This window comes from Schistocerca nitens, chromosome 2 (assembly GCF_023898315.1).
Source record: "Schistocerca nitens isolate TAMUIC-IGC-003100 chromosome 2, iqSchNite1.1, whole genome shotgun sequence".
NCBI classification, from domain to species: Eukaryota; Metazoa; Arthropoda; class Insecta; order Orthoptera; family Acrididae; genus Schistocerca; species Schistocerca nitens.
This window is the reverse complement of record NC_064615.1, coordinates 803929148-803946217: the sequence shown is the minus strand read 5'-3', so window position 1 is coordinate 803946217 and position 17070 is coordinate 803929148. Positions and strand designations below refer to the sequence as shown.

General features: G+C 44.0%; 1 protein-coding gene and 1 pseudogene across 1 annotated transcript in view; one reads left to right on the top strand and one right to left on the bottom strand.

The window, feature by feature from the left end:
- LOC126237060 (large neutral amino acids transporter small subunit 1) overlaps positions 1 to 17070 on the top strand; it is a 355654-nt gene that overhangs the window by 95026 nt on the left and 243558 nt on the right. The window lies entirely within an intron of this gene.
- LOC126237799 (5S ribosomal RNA) lies at positions 7949 to 8066 on the bottom strand (annotated as a pseudogene).

The following is a 17070-nucleotide window of genomic DNA, read 5'->3' as shown; positions in this document are numbered from 1 at the left end:
CCGAAAGTAGGAATCAGGTCGTTCACTATTTGACTGCAGGGTGTCGCAAAATGGCGCAGCGGTTATGCAGTGGATACTATACAGTGAAAAAGGCAGAGTAGTAATCTCAGTTTGATTGTTCGATAGAAGCCCTAACCAATATTTGAATGGACAAGCACACGACTAGTATTTAATCCCCCTCTGTCCGTATTAAGGATTAGGTACGGAGGGTACTTTGCTACGCGACGCCTAATCCGTTGTCTGTGGCAGCTGGCGAGTCGCTGCCTTGCCTCGACCCTGACAAATTTAAGTAGCCGCAAGCGGCCTAGATGCGAGCGGATACACAGCCATTGCCCCCGGCTTGCAGATGTGCCTCAGCGTCACAATGCCAAGTTCTGGCATCCATCAGCTGCAAAAAAAAAAAAAAAAGCTAGGAGAAGGGAGCTGCAGCTTATGTACCGGAGACATCAATATTATTAGGTGCAAAGCAATAGGTAATTTGGAAATTTGTGGTAAGGTCTTCTGGGACCAAACTGCTGAGGTCATCGGTCCCTAAGCTTACACACTACTTAATCTAACTTAAACTAACTTACGCTAAGGACAACACACACACCCATGCCCGAGGGAGGACTCGAACCTCCGACGGAGGGAGACGCACGGACCGTGACAAGGCGCCCTCGACCGTGCGGCCACCACGCGCGGCCAAGCAATAGGTCGGCTGGGCTATAACGATGGTGAAAATCATTCTCTGTCTTACTAAATTAAACATTTCGGCCTTTACCCAGGAAATATAAAAGTAAACGTCAGGAAGTCGGACGTTTCTTTCGACCCTTTCTTCTTAAATAGCAATTCATTGCAGTAACGACGGCTCCATCTCGAAAATATCGACCAATTGGTCGTCCTGCACCCTATGTTACTTTGATTTCTGGTATAGCTATAATGAATAGCTCCTTTTATTAATATTGCTTGCTCTCTTCCAGTTTCTCCAGAGGTTTTGTATGGAAAGAATTTACCATAGGCTGATGAGCCAAAACATTATGGCCACCTCCTTAAAAGTGTCTTGGTCCACCTTTGGAACACAATACAGTAGCTATTCTACAGCTAATGACCAAGTCGCTAACGGGACTCTGAACCTTAATCTTGTTTCCTTTCTTACTTAAAGGGTGTAGTGAGCACTGCTCTGTATTTACGTTTCGTTAAGTGCACAGCTAAACATTTCTCCGCATGAAATGCTAATTGCTAGATTTACAGCCCAGACCGAGGGATCTAGTTCGATACAATTACAATTTCTACAACTTTACATAAGATATAAAAATACATCAGATAAAGCAGACAAAAGGAAATTATAGACGTCTAACTAATTACAGTTTCAGAAAGTGCAAAATATCATAGCAGGAATGGTGAGAGGAATATGCAAGACTGTAGAAACATGCACGACTAGGGAGAAAGATACATACATTGTATAGAAAATTGAAAGAAACATTTGGAGAAACCAGAAGCCTCTGTATGAATATCGAAAGAGCAATTGGGAAACCAGTACTAAGGAAAGAACGGAAAGCTGAAGTGTGCAATGAATATATAAAAGATCTTTGTAAGTGATAGACATTGAGAAGAGAGTATTGGAATTGTGATACTGCGAGATGAGGTATTACTGGAAGACAACAGTCGAAACAATGCCCCCGGAATAGAAGACATTTCCACAGATTTTTAAAATCGTTGGAAGAACCAACCATGAGAAAAATGTTCCATCTGGTACATAGCATATATGACACAGGCAAAATACCCTGAGAACTCAATAAAAATGTTATAATCCCAAAACCAAACCAGTCATACTGGTAGGTGTGAGTTTACCGAACCATTAGTCTGATTAGTCATCGTTTCAGAATGCTACATCTTACAGAAAAATAGAAAGATTGATAGAAGCCGCCCTCAAGGAACATTATTTTCGGTGACGTAGAAATGTAGGAACACGTGAAACATACTCAAGCTACAGCTTATCTTAGATTGAAAAAACGCAAACGTACATTTATATCACTTCTAGATCTGCAGAAAGCTTTCAACAGTGTTAACTGAAATATACTACTGAAATTATGAAAGTAGTAGGGTTAAAACACAGGGTGCAAAGTTTGTCTACTAAAGGAACAGAAAACACACTGTTGTTATAAGAACTGAAGGATTTGAAACTGCGGTGGTCGTTGACACTGGAGTGAGACAGAGTTAAAATTGAACAAGTAGTTAAGGAAACCAAAGAGAAATTCGGAGAAGAGATTAATATCACCAACAAGAAATAAAAACTTTGAGGTTTACCGATGTCGTTGTAATTCTGGTAGAGATGCAAAATACCGGGGCGAACCAATAAAAGGAATGGGTAGTGTCATGAGGACCAAGTTACGGTAAGAACAAAGGACTTGGAATTTCATTTGAACAGAGTATGTAATGTTTTGAAAAGAAGTTTTAAGATGAACGACGACAACAACAACAACAACAAGGGTGAAATAAGGGCAATTGCATTAAATCAGACAATGCTGAGGAAATTATATAAGGAGAGTTTGCTATTTGGGCAGCAGAATAACTGACGGATGCCAAAGTGGAAAAATATGAAATTCAGACTGGCAGTGTTAAAATCCAATGTAAATTTAATTTTTAGGAGCGATTTTCTGAAAGTATTTGTGCTGTGTTGGCAGAAGAGCCAACACCGTGTTGCTAGAGGAGGCCGAAATGCACGCGTTTAATTACACGCAGACTAGCGTGAGGTCTGGAACAGGTCAGAGAAATGAGAACTTAGAAAAACGGACGCAGTTGCTGTAATACTTAACTTTAATCCATAATTGGAGTACATCGCTCTTGACGGTACATTAATATGCTCAATATAAACTGGTAATGGCGCCTTGCTAGGTCGTAGCAAATGACGTAGCTGAAGGCTATGCTAACTATCGTCTCGGCAAATGAGAGCGTATTTGTCAGTGTAGCATCGCTAGCAAAGTCGGCTGTTCAACTGGGGCGAGAGCTAGTAAGTCTCTCTAGACCTACCGTGTGGCGGCGCTCGGTCTGCGATCACTGACAGTGGCGACACGCGGGTCCGACGTATACTAATGGACCGCGGCCGATTTAAAGGCTACCACCTAGCAAGTGTGGTGTCTGGCGGTGACACCACAATTTGTCTGGAGAGTAGCATTGTATGACAGAGAATCGTGGACGATAAAAATTCATTAGAGACGAGAATAGAAGCTTTTGAAGTGTGGTGCTGTGAAAGAATGTTGAAGATTAGACGTGTAGATCGAGTAACTAATGAAGAGGCTCAGAATCAAAATGAGAAAAAAGAAATTTATGAATCAAATTGACGAAAAGAAGAGATCAGTTGCTAGGATATATCCTGTGGCATCAAGAAATCATCAATTTGGTAATGGGGGATGTTGTTTGGAGTAAAATTACAGCGAGAGATCAAGACTTGCCTACGGTAAGCTGGTTCAAGTGGATGAAGGTTGCAGTAGTTGTGCAGATTAGGAGGGGCTCGCACGGAATAGACAAGGGGCGGACAAAATTTCGGCTCACGGTCCGTACAACGGCGCGAGTGCGAAAGCGCTCAGCCTCGCTTCACGTTTACCCCACCACCACGCCACACTAACTGTGCTCGAGGAGGGGAATAAGGGAAAACTGTGAACGTGCCGCATTTAAGTGGAAATACAGTCGCACTTGATACTACTTGGTTTCATATTTCGCATTTCTCAACAACATGGATCACAAACAAAACAGATTTTCAGTATTATTTAATTATTTTTGGCGCGCTAAAAAACATGATATAATTTTTATCTGGTTCAAACTGTCGTCTTATAGACAGACGCAGACGAATCTCACAGCTTCGCGCTCGAGCTGCCACGTAATCGTGACTTATTTAGTTTCATAATCGAAAAAAGAAGTGGAGTGCAGTAAGGGGAGAATGAAGGCTCGATGATCTCCACTCGAACATATGTTTCTTGACTCACAGCCTCTGTCCTAGATCACGGACTTGAATAGGTGTTTTTACAAAACGTTTCATGGGATTTCACTTATATGTGGTATTCATAATTTTAATTACACCTGGCTTCTTGTCAAAGACTAATATTCGTTGACAGTAAATCGTGACTTATTTAGTTTCATAATCGGAAAAAGGTTTTTCTTACAAATACGACGGTGAAAATATTGTGCACTTTTGGAACATCATTACAGAGATTTGGGAACTCTAATCGAGGAAAGCAATGTAGATGTCCTGGACACTTTTAACGTAAAAAGAGGTCATCAAAAGTGGAATTAATTGTCAGGCCAGTTAGTTACGTCGGCACATGCACAGCAGAGCTTTCAACTGAAATAGCAAAAGGTCTCGGAAACAGATGTGAGATTGACAATGTCTACAAAACTTTTTAAAACTATCCTTGTAATCCTTTCAAGGCCAGAATGAATACAATTGAAAGAAAATCAACCCTCGGTCACTATTTTTAACAAATTAACCTGGTTTCGACACTGCTAGGAGTGTCTTCCTCAGAATTTAAAACAAAGAATGGTCTATATTCTATAACATGGTCACAGAATTATGACTCAAAATGTATGATACAGTATAAGTACGGAATCATCGCGAAAGACTGGCAGTACTTATATGTCATTAATAAAATAATAAATATGCCAAAAGGGCATTAGTCACAAAGATATTGCCCTTTTGGCATTGTTGTTGTTTATTGTTGTCTTCAGTCCTGAGATTGGTTTGATGCAGCTCTCCATGCTACTCTATCCTGTGCAAGCTTCTTCATCTCCCAGTACCTACTGCAACCTACATCCTTCTGAATCTGTTTAGTGTATTCATCTCTTGGTCTCCCTCTACGATTTTTACCCTTCACGCTGCCCTCCAATACTAAATTGGTGATCCCTTGATGCCTCAGAACATGTCCTACCAACCGATCCCTTCTTCCAGTTAAGTTGTGCCACAAACTTCTCTTCTCCCCAATCCTATTCAATATCTCCTCATTAGTTATATGATCTACCCATCTAATCTTCAGCATTATTCTGTAGCACCACATTTTGAAAGCTTCTATTCTCTTCTTGTCCAAGCTAGTTATTGTCCATGGTTCACTTCCATACATGGCTACGCTCCATACAAATACTTTCAGAAACAACTTCCTGATACTTTAATCTATACTCGACGTTAACAAATTTCTCTGCTTCAGAAACACTTTCCTTGCATTGCCAGTCTACATTTGATATCCTCTCTACTTTGACCATCATCAGTTATTTTGCTCCCCAAATAGCAAAACTCCTTTACTACTTTAAGTGTCTCATTTCCTAATCTAATTCCCTCAGCATCACCCGACTTAATTCGACTACATTCCATTATCCTCGTTTTGCTTTTGTTGATGTTCACCTTATATCCTCCTTTCAAGACACTGTCCATTCCATTCAATTGCTCTTCCAAGTCCTTTCCTGTCTCTGACAGAATTACAATGTCATCGGCGAACCTCAACATTTTTATTTCTTCTCCATGGATTTTAATACCTACTCCGAATTTTTCTTTTGTTTTCTTTACTGCTTGTTCAATATACAGGTTGAATAACATCGGGGACAGGCTACAGCCCTGTCTCACTCTCTTCCCAAACGCTGCTTCCCTTTCATGCCCCTCGACTCTTATAACTGCCATCTGCTTTCTGTACAAATTGTAAATAGCCTTTCGCTCCCTGTATTTTCCCCCTGCCATCTTTAGAATTTGAAAGAGAGTATTCCAGTCAATATTGTCGAAAGCTTTCTCTAAGTCTACAAATGCTAGAAACGTAGTTTTGCCGTTCCTTAATCTATTTTCCAAGATAAGTCGTAGGGTCAGTATTGCCTCACGTGTTCCAACATTTCTGCGGAATCCAAACTGATCTTCTCCAAGGTCGGCTTCTACCAGTTCTTCCATTCGTCTGTAAAGAATTCGCGTTAGTATTTTGCAGCAGTGACTTATTAAACTGATAGTTCGGTAATTTTCACATCTGTCAACACCTGCTTTCTTTGGGATTGGAATAATTATATTCTTCTTGAAGTCTGAGGGTATTTCGCCTGTCTCGTACATCTTGCTCACCAGATGGTAGAGTTTTGTCAGGACTGACTCTCCCGAGGCCGTCAGTAGTTCTAATGGAATGTTGTCTACTCCCGGGGCCTTGTTTCGACTCAGGTCTTTCAGTGCTCTGTCAAACTCTTCACGCAGTATCATATCTCCCATTTCATCTTCATCTACATCCTCTTCAATTTCCATAATATTGTCCTCAAGTACATCGCCCTTGTATAAACCCTCTATATACTCCTTCCATGGCATATTTATTATTTTATAAAGACTGCCAGTCTTTCACGACGATTCCGTATAGAATACAGACAATTCTTTGTTTTAAATTCTGAGGAAGACACTCCTAGCAGTGACGAAACCAGGTTAATTCGTTAAAAATAGTGACCGAGGGCTGATTTTCTTTCAATTGTAACTATTCGTGGTCTCTGAACGTGCAGCCCTGTACAAGATTTTGCGAGAATGAATTCTTAAAACCTCGCGTTTTCTTTAACGTCAGTGAGCTTAAGGAACTGGACTGTCTTTGTCAGAATGAGTCCATTCTACAAAGCGATTTTCTTTTTAAATGCATCTGCGTTAAATCAGAAAGAAGTCACCTTGTAGTGTCTTACTGTGGGCAGTGGGCAGTCAAGTCCACGTACAATGCGAAGCGTACACTCCAATCTGGATGCCCTAATTTTCGTTCAGGCACTCCTTTGTCCTTCGTCCGCAGCTCGTGGTCTCGCGGTCGCGTTCTCGCTTCCCGAGCACGGGGTCCCGGCTTCGATTCCCGTCGGGGTCGGGGATTTTCACCTGCCTCGAGATGACTGGGTGTTTGTGTTGTCCTCATTATTTCATCGTCATTCATAAAAGCGGTGAGACTGGATTGAGCAAAGGTTGGGAATTTGTATGGGCGCTGCTAACCGGCCAGTTAAGCGCCCCACGAACCCAAATTCATCATCATCCTTTGTCCTTCATAAATTCAACGCTAGCATGTTTTAAATCGATAAATTGTTCCAGGCATGCCCCTTGACGTAACCAACATTCTTTTCAGTAATATATGAAGTATCCATACCACTCGTCGAGTTCCAATGAAAACTGTTGCAATTGAAAATGGAATAATGCGTACGACTTCAGAAATTGTACTATTCGTACCGCCAATTCCTTTGCGTGCTCCTGGTCTACAGATTTAGTACAAAGTGCTTTTTGATTGTACAGAACAATGAATCCAGTCTATCGATCGTTGTAATTTAATTTTTTGCTCTTTCATTGTCAACTATCTTTAAATTCTATCTGCATGTTATTGTAATGACGTTTCATAGCAAAAATGTAGAACCTGTCGCTTACGCGAAATGAAATTCTCATCCCCCTCTTCTATGATTCCCATTGATTTTAAAGGATTGCAAAGATAGTTCGCTTGACTTCCTCTTTTTGTGCAAGCAGCCAATGGACCTGTGAACGTCCTACAGCCCATGAACAAATAACGAAGCTTAAACAGCGCTGACTGTACAATTCTGCCGAACTCAGGCGGCTTTACCGGCGGAAGGACGCCGCACCACAATGCCAAATGAAACGTCACGCTGTTCTGTGTGTACTTTTGAGAAGGACCAAGCAAAGCTGAATGACAGGCCGGGCCTTGGACCGCCCGTGGTCCGCACAGGGTGCACGCTTGAAGTTTGGCATGCCGTCGCCGGCCCTTGAATAACGTTATATAAACTAAACTCCTCCCGCGCAGGCCATGAAGCCCCAAAGGTACCGACTGGCCACTGTGTCATCCTCAGACCACAGGCGTCACTGGATGCGAATATAGAGGGGCGTGTGGTCAACACACTGCTCTCCCGGCCGTATGTCAGTTTCTGAGACCGGAGCCGCTACTTCTCAATCAAGTAGCTCCTCAGTTTACTTCACAAGGGCTGAGTGCACCCCGAGTGCCAACAGCGCTCGGCAGACCGGATGGTCACCCATCCAAGTGCTAGCCCAGTCTGACAGCGCTTAACTCTGGTGATCTGACGGGAACCGGTGCTACCACTGCGGCAAGGCCGTTGGCAATTACGTTATATGGGGTGGTCATAATTAAAGTGCAGCTACTCATGGAGGTCCAGTGTGGGCTGTAATTATAATATGGAAGCTGTAATTATAATATTGATAGATATACTAATGCGTTAATGTGGAACCAATTTACACTGGAAAAAATAGTTCCGATTTTGGCCACCAGGTGCAAATCTGGCGCTGTAGGCCTACTATGGTTATAATATTGGACAAATACTGTGAAAGCTGAGGTTGATAATAAAATCAACATTACGCCTTTCTCACTTGCTTGACCTTTCGTGCCCACGCCCAGTTCGTAATCCGTTACATGTAGATACATTTATATATGTCTTTCTTCCATTCACAGCACGAGATTTTCAGCTGGTGGCCAAAACTGGAACTTTTTTTTAGCGTAAATCGATTCCGCATTAACGCGTTAGAATCTCTAAGAAGCTTTGCTTCCACACGATAATTACAGCCCACACTGGACCTCTGAACTTTCATTGTAACCACCCAGTATCAAAAGCCTAATTTTTTAGTGTACGTGACTGTCACGAACACATGTAACGAGTAGTGGTTTTGGTACTGAGTGTGACAAGAGAAAGAAGGAAGGCTAGAACTGAGTTTTTCCGTCTTTATAAGCGCCATAGAAACTACACTACCGGGCATTAAAATTGCTACACCAGGGAGAAATGCAGATGATAAACGGGTATTCATTGGACAAATATATTATACTAGAACTGACGTGTGATTACATTTTCACGCAATTTGGGTGCATAGATCCTGAGCAATCAGTACCTAGAAGAACCACCTCTGGCCGTAATAACGGCCTTGATACGCCAGGGCATTGAGTCAAACAGAGCTTGAATGGCGTTTACAGGCACAGCTGCCCATGCAGCTTCAACACGATACCACAGTTCATCAAGAGTAGTAACTGGCGTATTGGGACGAGCCAGTTGCTCGGCTACCATTGACCAGACGACGTTTTCAATTGGTGGTAGATCTGGAGAATGTGCTTTCCAGGGCAGCAGTCGAACATTTTCTGTTTCCAAAAAGGCCCGTACAGGACCTGCAACATGCGGTCGTGCATTATCCTGCTGAAATGTAGGGTTTCGCAGGGATCGAACAAAGGGTAGATCCACGGGTCGTAACACATCTGAAATGTAACGTCCACTGTTCAAAGTGCCGTCAACGCGAACAAGAGGTGACCGAGACGTGTAACCAATGGCACCCCATACCATCACGCCGGGTGATACGCCAGTATGGCGATGACGAATACACGCTTCCAATGTGCGTTCACCGCGATGTCGACAAACACGGATGCGACCATCATGATGCTGTAAACAGAAACTGGATTCATCCGAAAAAATGACGTTTTGCCATTCGTGCACCCAGGTTCGTCGTTGAGTACGCCATCGCAGGCTCTCCTGTCTGTGATGCAGCGTCAATGGTAACCGCAGCCGTGGTCTCCGAGCTGATAGCCCATGCTGCTGCAAACGTCGTCGGACTGTTCGTGCAGATGGTAGTTGTCTTGCAAACGTCCCCGTCTGTTGACTCAGGGATCGAGACGTGGCTGCACGATCCGTTACAGCCATGCGGATAAGATGCCTGTCATCTCGACTGCTACTGGTACGAGGCCGTTGGGATCCAGCACGGCGTTCCGTATTACCCTCCTGAACCCACCGATTCCATATTGAGCTAACAGTCATTGGATCTTGACCAACGCGAGCAGCAATGTCGCGATACGATAAACCGCAATCGCGATAGGCTTCAATCCGACCTTTATCAAAGTCGGATACGTGATGGTACGCATTTCTCCTCCTTGCACGAGGCATCACAACAACGTTTCACCAGGCAACGCCGGTCAACTGCTGTTTGTGTATGAGAAATCGGTTGGAAACTTTCCTCATGTCAGCACGTTATAGGTGTCGCCACCGGCGCCAGCCCCGTGTGAATGCTCTGAAAAGCTAATCATTTCCATATCACAGCATCTTCTCCCTGTCGGTTAAATTCCGCGTCTGTAGCACGTCATCTTCGTGGTGTAGCAATTTTAATGGCCAGTTGGTTAGAAACATTTCTATACGTCTTTCTTTCATTCACAGCACCAGATTTTCAGCTGAAGGCCAAAATTGGAACTTTTTTTAGCGTAAATAGATTCCGCATTAAAGCATTAGAATCTCTACCAAGTTTTGCTTCCACACGATAATTACAGCCCACACTGGACCTCTGTGAGTAGCTGCACTTTCATTGTAACCACCCAGTATCTAAAGCCTGATTTTTTAGTGTACATGACTGTCACGAACACATGTAACGAGTAGTGGTTTTGGCACTGAGTATGACACGAGAAAGAACGAAGGCTAGAACTGAGTTTTGCCGTCTTTATAAGCACCATAGAAGCTACGCTTACAGTAGCCCCCTTCTGGCTGACGGTCAACTCTGTCACACTGCCCTCTCTCCATTCAGCACTACTGAGACGTTCAGGAGGAAACGTAGGGCAGTGACGCACAACTTGGCGATCAGAAATTATACGTCTTCACACTAGCCAACGTCATCCTGTTTGTGCAAATTTCTAAACGACCTTCTCGACGGAGGCGGATTAATTAGTAGCAGCGCGTGCCAAACATCAGGCAGTGTGGAAGGCCGGTTCTGGATATTCGTGGTATCGACGGCTGGTCTAGGAGCGTGTTTAATGAATCTGGAAGGTAGTGTAAACATGACTGCTCCTTATCATAGGTGCGGTGTTTTGTACGATGGAACCAAAAACAAGCTCAGACCACAGAGCGCTGCAAGTGTATCCAAACTGCAGCAGAAGCAGTTCTTCAAACTGCGGAATCAACTGTGATTCTCTCCACATCCACAGGATAATTAAAAGTTATTGAAAAGGAGGGAGGAGTGATAGCCGAAATTATAGATGCTATTCGGCAAAGCAAATCTATCGAACAGGCATGTAAAATTCCATTCTAAAAACCATTTATTTCGTAATTGGAAACAAGCCAATGCTTTCCATCTGCACTGGGTATTGCATGAATAACATGATGAGCAGTAATTTTTTTTTTGGGGGGGGGGGTGGGGGCGGGGTGGCTCCAACTACACATTCTTAAACAAAACTGCGAATATCTGCCAGAACACCAGAGAAAATGCTCCTGACAGCTGTTAGAAGAAACACCCGTTATATATATTCGCCCGCGTGTATGTTCGACACACATATTGAACACACCTCCTCTTCCTCCCCGTCTCTGTGTCCACCTCTTCGTCCTTGTGTCAGCCCATCTCATCCTCCCATCTCTCTCTATCGCGTCCCCCTCACTCTCTGTCTCTTCAGCTCCTTCATCCCTCTCCATTTGTCCATTTCCTCCATCCCCTCTGTCTGACCACATCTTCCTCTCCTTTCCTTTCACCATATTCTCCTCCATCTGCGCCTCACCCTCTTTCTTTTTCACCTGTCCATCACCCTTCTACACCTTCCACCTTTCTCATGCATCTCCCCTCCTCCCTTCCCTCTGTCCATTTCCTCCTCCCTCACTCTGTCCATAACCTCCTCTATCCATCTCAACCTGTTCCCAGCCATGTTCATCATCACGTGTAACTTCTGCAATGCAGATAAGTAAAGCAGGCCAATACTATTCCCACAAAGCACCCATCATGGAGGGCAGGCTGCATGTCGGTGCCCGGAAAACATTTCTTGCCCTGAAGTGGGTCTACGAAGCTATAAACCCCGTAGGGCTATTATGGCGAGGCTTGGTGTTGATGGTTCAAATTTGATGAAATCGATGAAGAGATTTGGGAGAAGATCCTAGACACACACACATACTTTGTGCACTCTGTATATAGCAGATACAGAACAAAATCAGACCCAGCACACTTCCCTGGGGCACTTCTGCCGGTACCGGTGTATCTGATGATGAGTTGTGTCCCTCACTGGATTGTATTACTTTAAGGGTTATCGAGCCATTTACGTATCTGATATTCTGTTTTGTTTTGTACGTGATCTATAGAAATATTTGTTCCAAGTAACGCAGCATTAATCGGATATTATTGAGATAGGCGTTTAAAACTTGACTCGAAATAACTGTGCTGATTAGGAGCACATCATCTCCTAGGAGTGGCATCTTACTCTAGGTTTGTTGTTGAAACACTGTGGAGTCGTCGCTGTGAGTATGGGCTACGTAGAAGCGATGGCACTCCGTTGTGCGTCATTGTTATGTATTACCCACTGCTGTTCGTTAGCTATCCTTTCTCTCTCTCTCTCTCTCTCTCTCTCTCTCTCTCTCTCTCTCTCTCCCCCTCTCTCTTTCAGAAGCTTCCACGTAAGCTGTGCTCTATCTACGAGCAGCGGGAATCTATCTTCTTCAAGTCGGGAGTAGATCTTTGCCTATTGCGATGCTATCGCTTTCTATGTCTACCACGAAACCATATTTTATGGCTCTAATTTTTAGAGGCTCTTTGTCACTGTCTTCCCTTTAATGTATTCGCCAAAATTTATTTTTTAATTTAGATTTCGTCCTTAGGATTAATCAGTTTTATAATATTTTGGAGTACTGCCAATGACTGTCAGCACTTTATCTAAATTGTTACCGAGTATCTGGTCAGATTTGTGGTTGGTGTCAGGATGTCCCCGCACTTCGCTCTTAACGGAACAAAATAGACAGGTGTAAAGGTAAATTCGTGAGTACTCCAAGAGAGCGTTACAGGGATGAAGCTGTTTACAGTTTGTATTAATCATGTAGTGGGTAGCGTTAAATGGTCCACGAGGTTGTTCACAGACGACGCAGTTGCCTATAAGAAGGCAGCAAATACCAGAAGAGTGTAGCTAGCGAATTACAGGAAGACGTGCAGAATGGTGATTGGTGCAGTTAACCCTGAAGGTAAAGAAATGTAACATCTTGCTCATAAGGAGGTCGAGGAAACCACTACCGTTTCATTGCACTACTGGCGACAAATCACTGGCGACAGTAGCTGCAATTCACCGACGAAAGAAGTGGTTAACAAAACACGTGTTCGATCCATTCTTAAGTATGGTTCATCTGTCTGGGATCCTTACCAGGTTGAATTAATAGAAGAGACAGAAAATATCTGACGAAGAACGGCGAATTCGTCACGGGATCGTTTAGTCGGCGCGCGAGTGTGATGGAGATGGTCAACAAGCTTCATTGGCAGGCGCTGTAAGGGAGGCGATGCACATTACAGAGAAGTGCACTATTGAAATTCCGAGAGTACGTCCCCTAAAGAGCCCTACATACGTTCCGCGAAATGTGGAGAAGAGGGAATGAGAGAAGTCAAAGCTAATACGGAGGTTTACCGGCAACCATTCTTCCCACGCATCATTCTCGAAGGAACAGGGAAGGGAAAAAGAATAGCGGCACCATAAGTACCCACCGCCACACATCCGCATCTTAGGCCGGCTTGCAGAATGAAGATGCAAATGTATAAACTATGAAACTCATAACTGATGGTACAGCCTTAACAATATGTATCAGAGGCTGTCAAATAAAAATGAGGCAGAGGGGGAACAGTTAAGTAACCTGTTTATTATTTCAAAAGCAGTCGTCATAAGTGTAAATACATTTATACCCCTCTCAGACAAAACGGTCAGTGCTTTCAAGGAAAAATGTTTGCGGGTGCCTACGGAACCATTATTGTACCCCGGCATGTACCGCCTCTTCCGAAGTAAATCGACGTCTTTCTTCAGGGCTGCAAAAACAGGGAAATAGTATGGAGAGAGGCGGGAACTGTATGGAGCGCAGGTCCGCATGTCGCCATGGTTGTTTCAACTTCACTGCAGAGAATTCGCTGGGAAGCCCTTATATATTCTCCACACAGTTCTCCAATGCTCTCATTTTCATTTGAGGGTTCTACTATAAATACACTCCTAGAAATTGAAATAAGAACACCGTGAATTCATTGTCCCAGGAAGGGGAAACTTTATTGACACATTCCTGGGGTCAGATACATCACATGATCACACTGACAGAACCACAGGCACATAGACACAGGCAACAGAGCATGCACAATGTCGGCACTAGTACAGTGTATATCCACCTTTCGCAGCAATGCAGGCTGCTATTCTCCCATGGAGACGATCGTAGAGATGCTGGATGTAGTCCTGTGGAACGGCTTGCCATGCCATTTCCACCTGGCGCCTCAGTTGGACCAGCGTTCGTGCTGGACGTGCAGACCGCGTGAGACGACGCTTCATCCAGTCCCAAACATGCTCAATGGGGGACAGATCCGGAGATCTTGCTGGCCAGGGTAGTTGACTTACACCTTCTAGAGCACGTTGGGTGGCACGGGATACATGCGGACGTGCATTGTCCTGTTGGAACAGCAAGTTCCCTTGCCGGTCTAGGAATGGTAGAACGATGGGTTCGATGACGGTTTGGATGTACCGTGCACTATTCAGTGTCCCCTCGACGATCACCAGTGGTGTACGGCCAGTGTAGGAGATCGCTCCCCACACCATGATGCCGGGTGTTGGCCCTGTCTGCCTCGGTCGTATGCAGTCCTGATTGTGGCGCTCACCTGCACGGCGCCAAACACGCATACGACCATCATTGGCACCAAGGCAGAAGCGACTCTCATCACTGAAGACGACACGTCTCCATTCGTCCCTCCATTCACGCCTGTCGCGACACCACTGGAGGCGGGCTGCACGATGTTGGGGCGTGAGCGGAAGACGGCCTAACGGTGTGCGGGACCGTAGCCCAGCTTCATGGAGACGGTTGCGAATGGTCCTCGCCGATACCCCAGGAGCAACAGTGTCCCTAATTTGCTGGGAAGTGGCGGTGCGGTCCCCTACGGCACTGCGTAGGATCCTACGGTCTTGGCGTGCATCCGTGCGTCGCTGCGGTCCGGTCCCAGGTCGACGGGCACGTGCACCTTCCGCCGACCACTGGCGACAACATCGATGTACTGTGGAGACCTCACGCCCCACGTGTTGAGCAATTCGGCGGTACGTCCACCCGGCCTCCCGCATGCCCACTATACGCCCTCGCTCAAAGTCCGTCAACTGCACATACGGTTCACGTCCACGCTGTCGCGGCATGCTACCAGTGTTAAAGACTGCGATGGAGCTCCGTATGCCACGGCAAACTGGCTGACACTGACGGCGGCGGTGCACAAATGCTGCGCAGCTAGCGCCATTCGACGGCCAACACCGCGGTTCCTGGTGTGTCCGCTGTGCCGTGCGTGTGATCATTGCTTGTACAGCCCTCTCGCAGTGTCCGGAGCAAGTATGGTGGGTCTGACACACCGGTGTCAATGTGTTCTTTTTTCCATTTCCAGGAGTGTACGAGTTTTCACACACACACACGTATTCTTAAAGAATCGAGCTTCCTTATGTACAGCGTCACATTTGCGAAACTATGTGTCGCCCAATGAGATAATTTCGCAAGGCACATTCAGTGATATTGTTGGAAAATGTGTTGCGAACAGAGTTAGGGGTAAATAAGAAATAAATTGAAACGTTATACCCGATGCTGAAGTTTTATTACATGAACAACGAAAATGTAGTAAGCGATAAACTGGTCCTTTTATTAGTGTTTGGGAGCTGTCAACGAAAAAGAGGTTAGACAAGATAAAGTTTGTTGGAAGTTGCTGAGTCATCTCGTTCTCAAATTACGGACGAACGTATTTAGTATAATTTGCACGCAGTGATTTAACACTACTTCAAGATGTATGGACAGTTTCTAACTTTAATTCTTGACTTATCGTGTCAAACTTTAAGCGTAAGATTATACCACTTAATGACAATATCATGACGGAATAAATGCATCAAATATTAAAAATCAAATTGTTGTTGCCCCTGGAAGACGTTAGATAGGTAACCTGCAACTGGGAATCTGCACCATTTTAGCCATTTGATGATTACGCTGTGTACATTGTATATAATTCCCTGCAACATTAATGCATCGTCTCTACAAAATACTATTCAATGAAATTTCATTAAAAACCTACAGTGAGCACTGTCATGCCATAGTTAACCCCGCGTTAATAAACTTTCATGACATTACGATTACTGTATAGTATAAAACAGTACATTTTGTAATTAATTTGATATGTAGCATACCGTTGGAGATCTGATAATCGTAATTAACTTATGCATGACCTTATAGATATGACCTCCTCCGAATAATATGTGTAGTAGCAAACTTTGTGATCATTTAGTAGCAATGTAACATTTCATCTCCTTATAGTTTTGTAGGGTTAAAGCCTGATAGCTAAAGAACCGGCATTATTTTTTCCTGTAATAAAGCAATATCATTGATTGCCTCTGTTTGCTGCAATGACTCAGTATTGATTCCATTAATGGTGTCATCATTTCGCGTGTTATCAACATTTGAAGTTACTCGTAGGTTGTCGACTTTCATTTCAATGGCTCAATCCAGTGTACCTCAGGTTATACCATCATTTCTTTCTTCAGATTATCTTCTTGCAGTGAGACCGTTGGCTGCTGGGGCTTCAACAACGATTGTTCTTTTACTTGAGCCCAAAGAGGGTTTTATTCGGTTGTCTTCCTTGTCCTGACTGATGTTGAACTAATGGGCGATGTCTGTGTTCCTTCTGAAATCTCGTGAGTTTATTCTTTGTCCTTAGACTTGATTTACAGTGATTTGTCTCTCGTTTTGTGCGCCTCAGCGTAGCTGCTGTACGAGCCATTCATTTATTTGTTGGATGTATTCCAGTCTCTGCCTTCGTCTACAGTTTTTACATTCTACAGTTCCCTATAGTAGCATGGAAGTTATTCCCTGATGTCTTCATATGTCCTATCATCCTGTCCCTTCTTCTTGTCAGTGTTATCCAGATATTCCTTTCCTCGCCAATTGTGTGAAGAACCTCCTCATTCCTTACTTTATAAATCCACCTAATTTTCAACATTATTTTGCAGCACTACATCTCAAACGTTTCGATTCTCTTTTTTTTTCGGCTTTCTACAGTTCATGATTCACTGCCATACAATTCTGTGGACCATTACGTTACAAAAATTACAATTCTGTGATATAAATGGAACACCATATGAGTGGTTT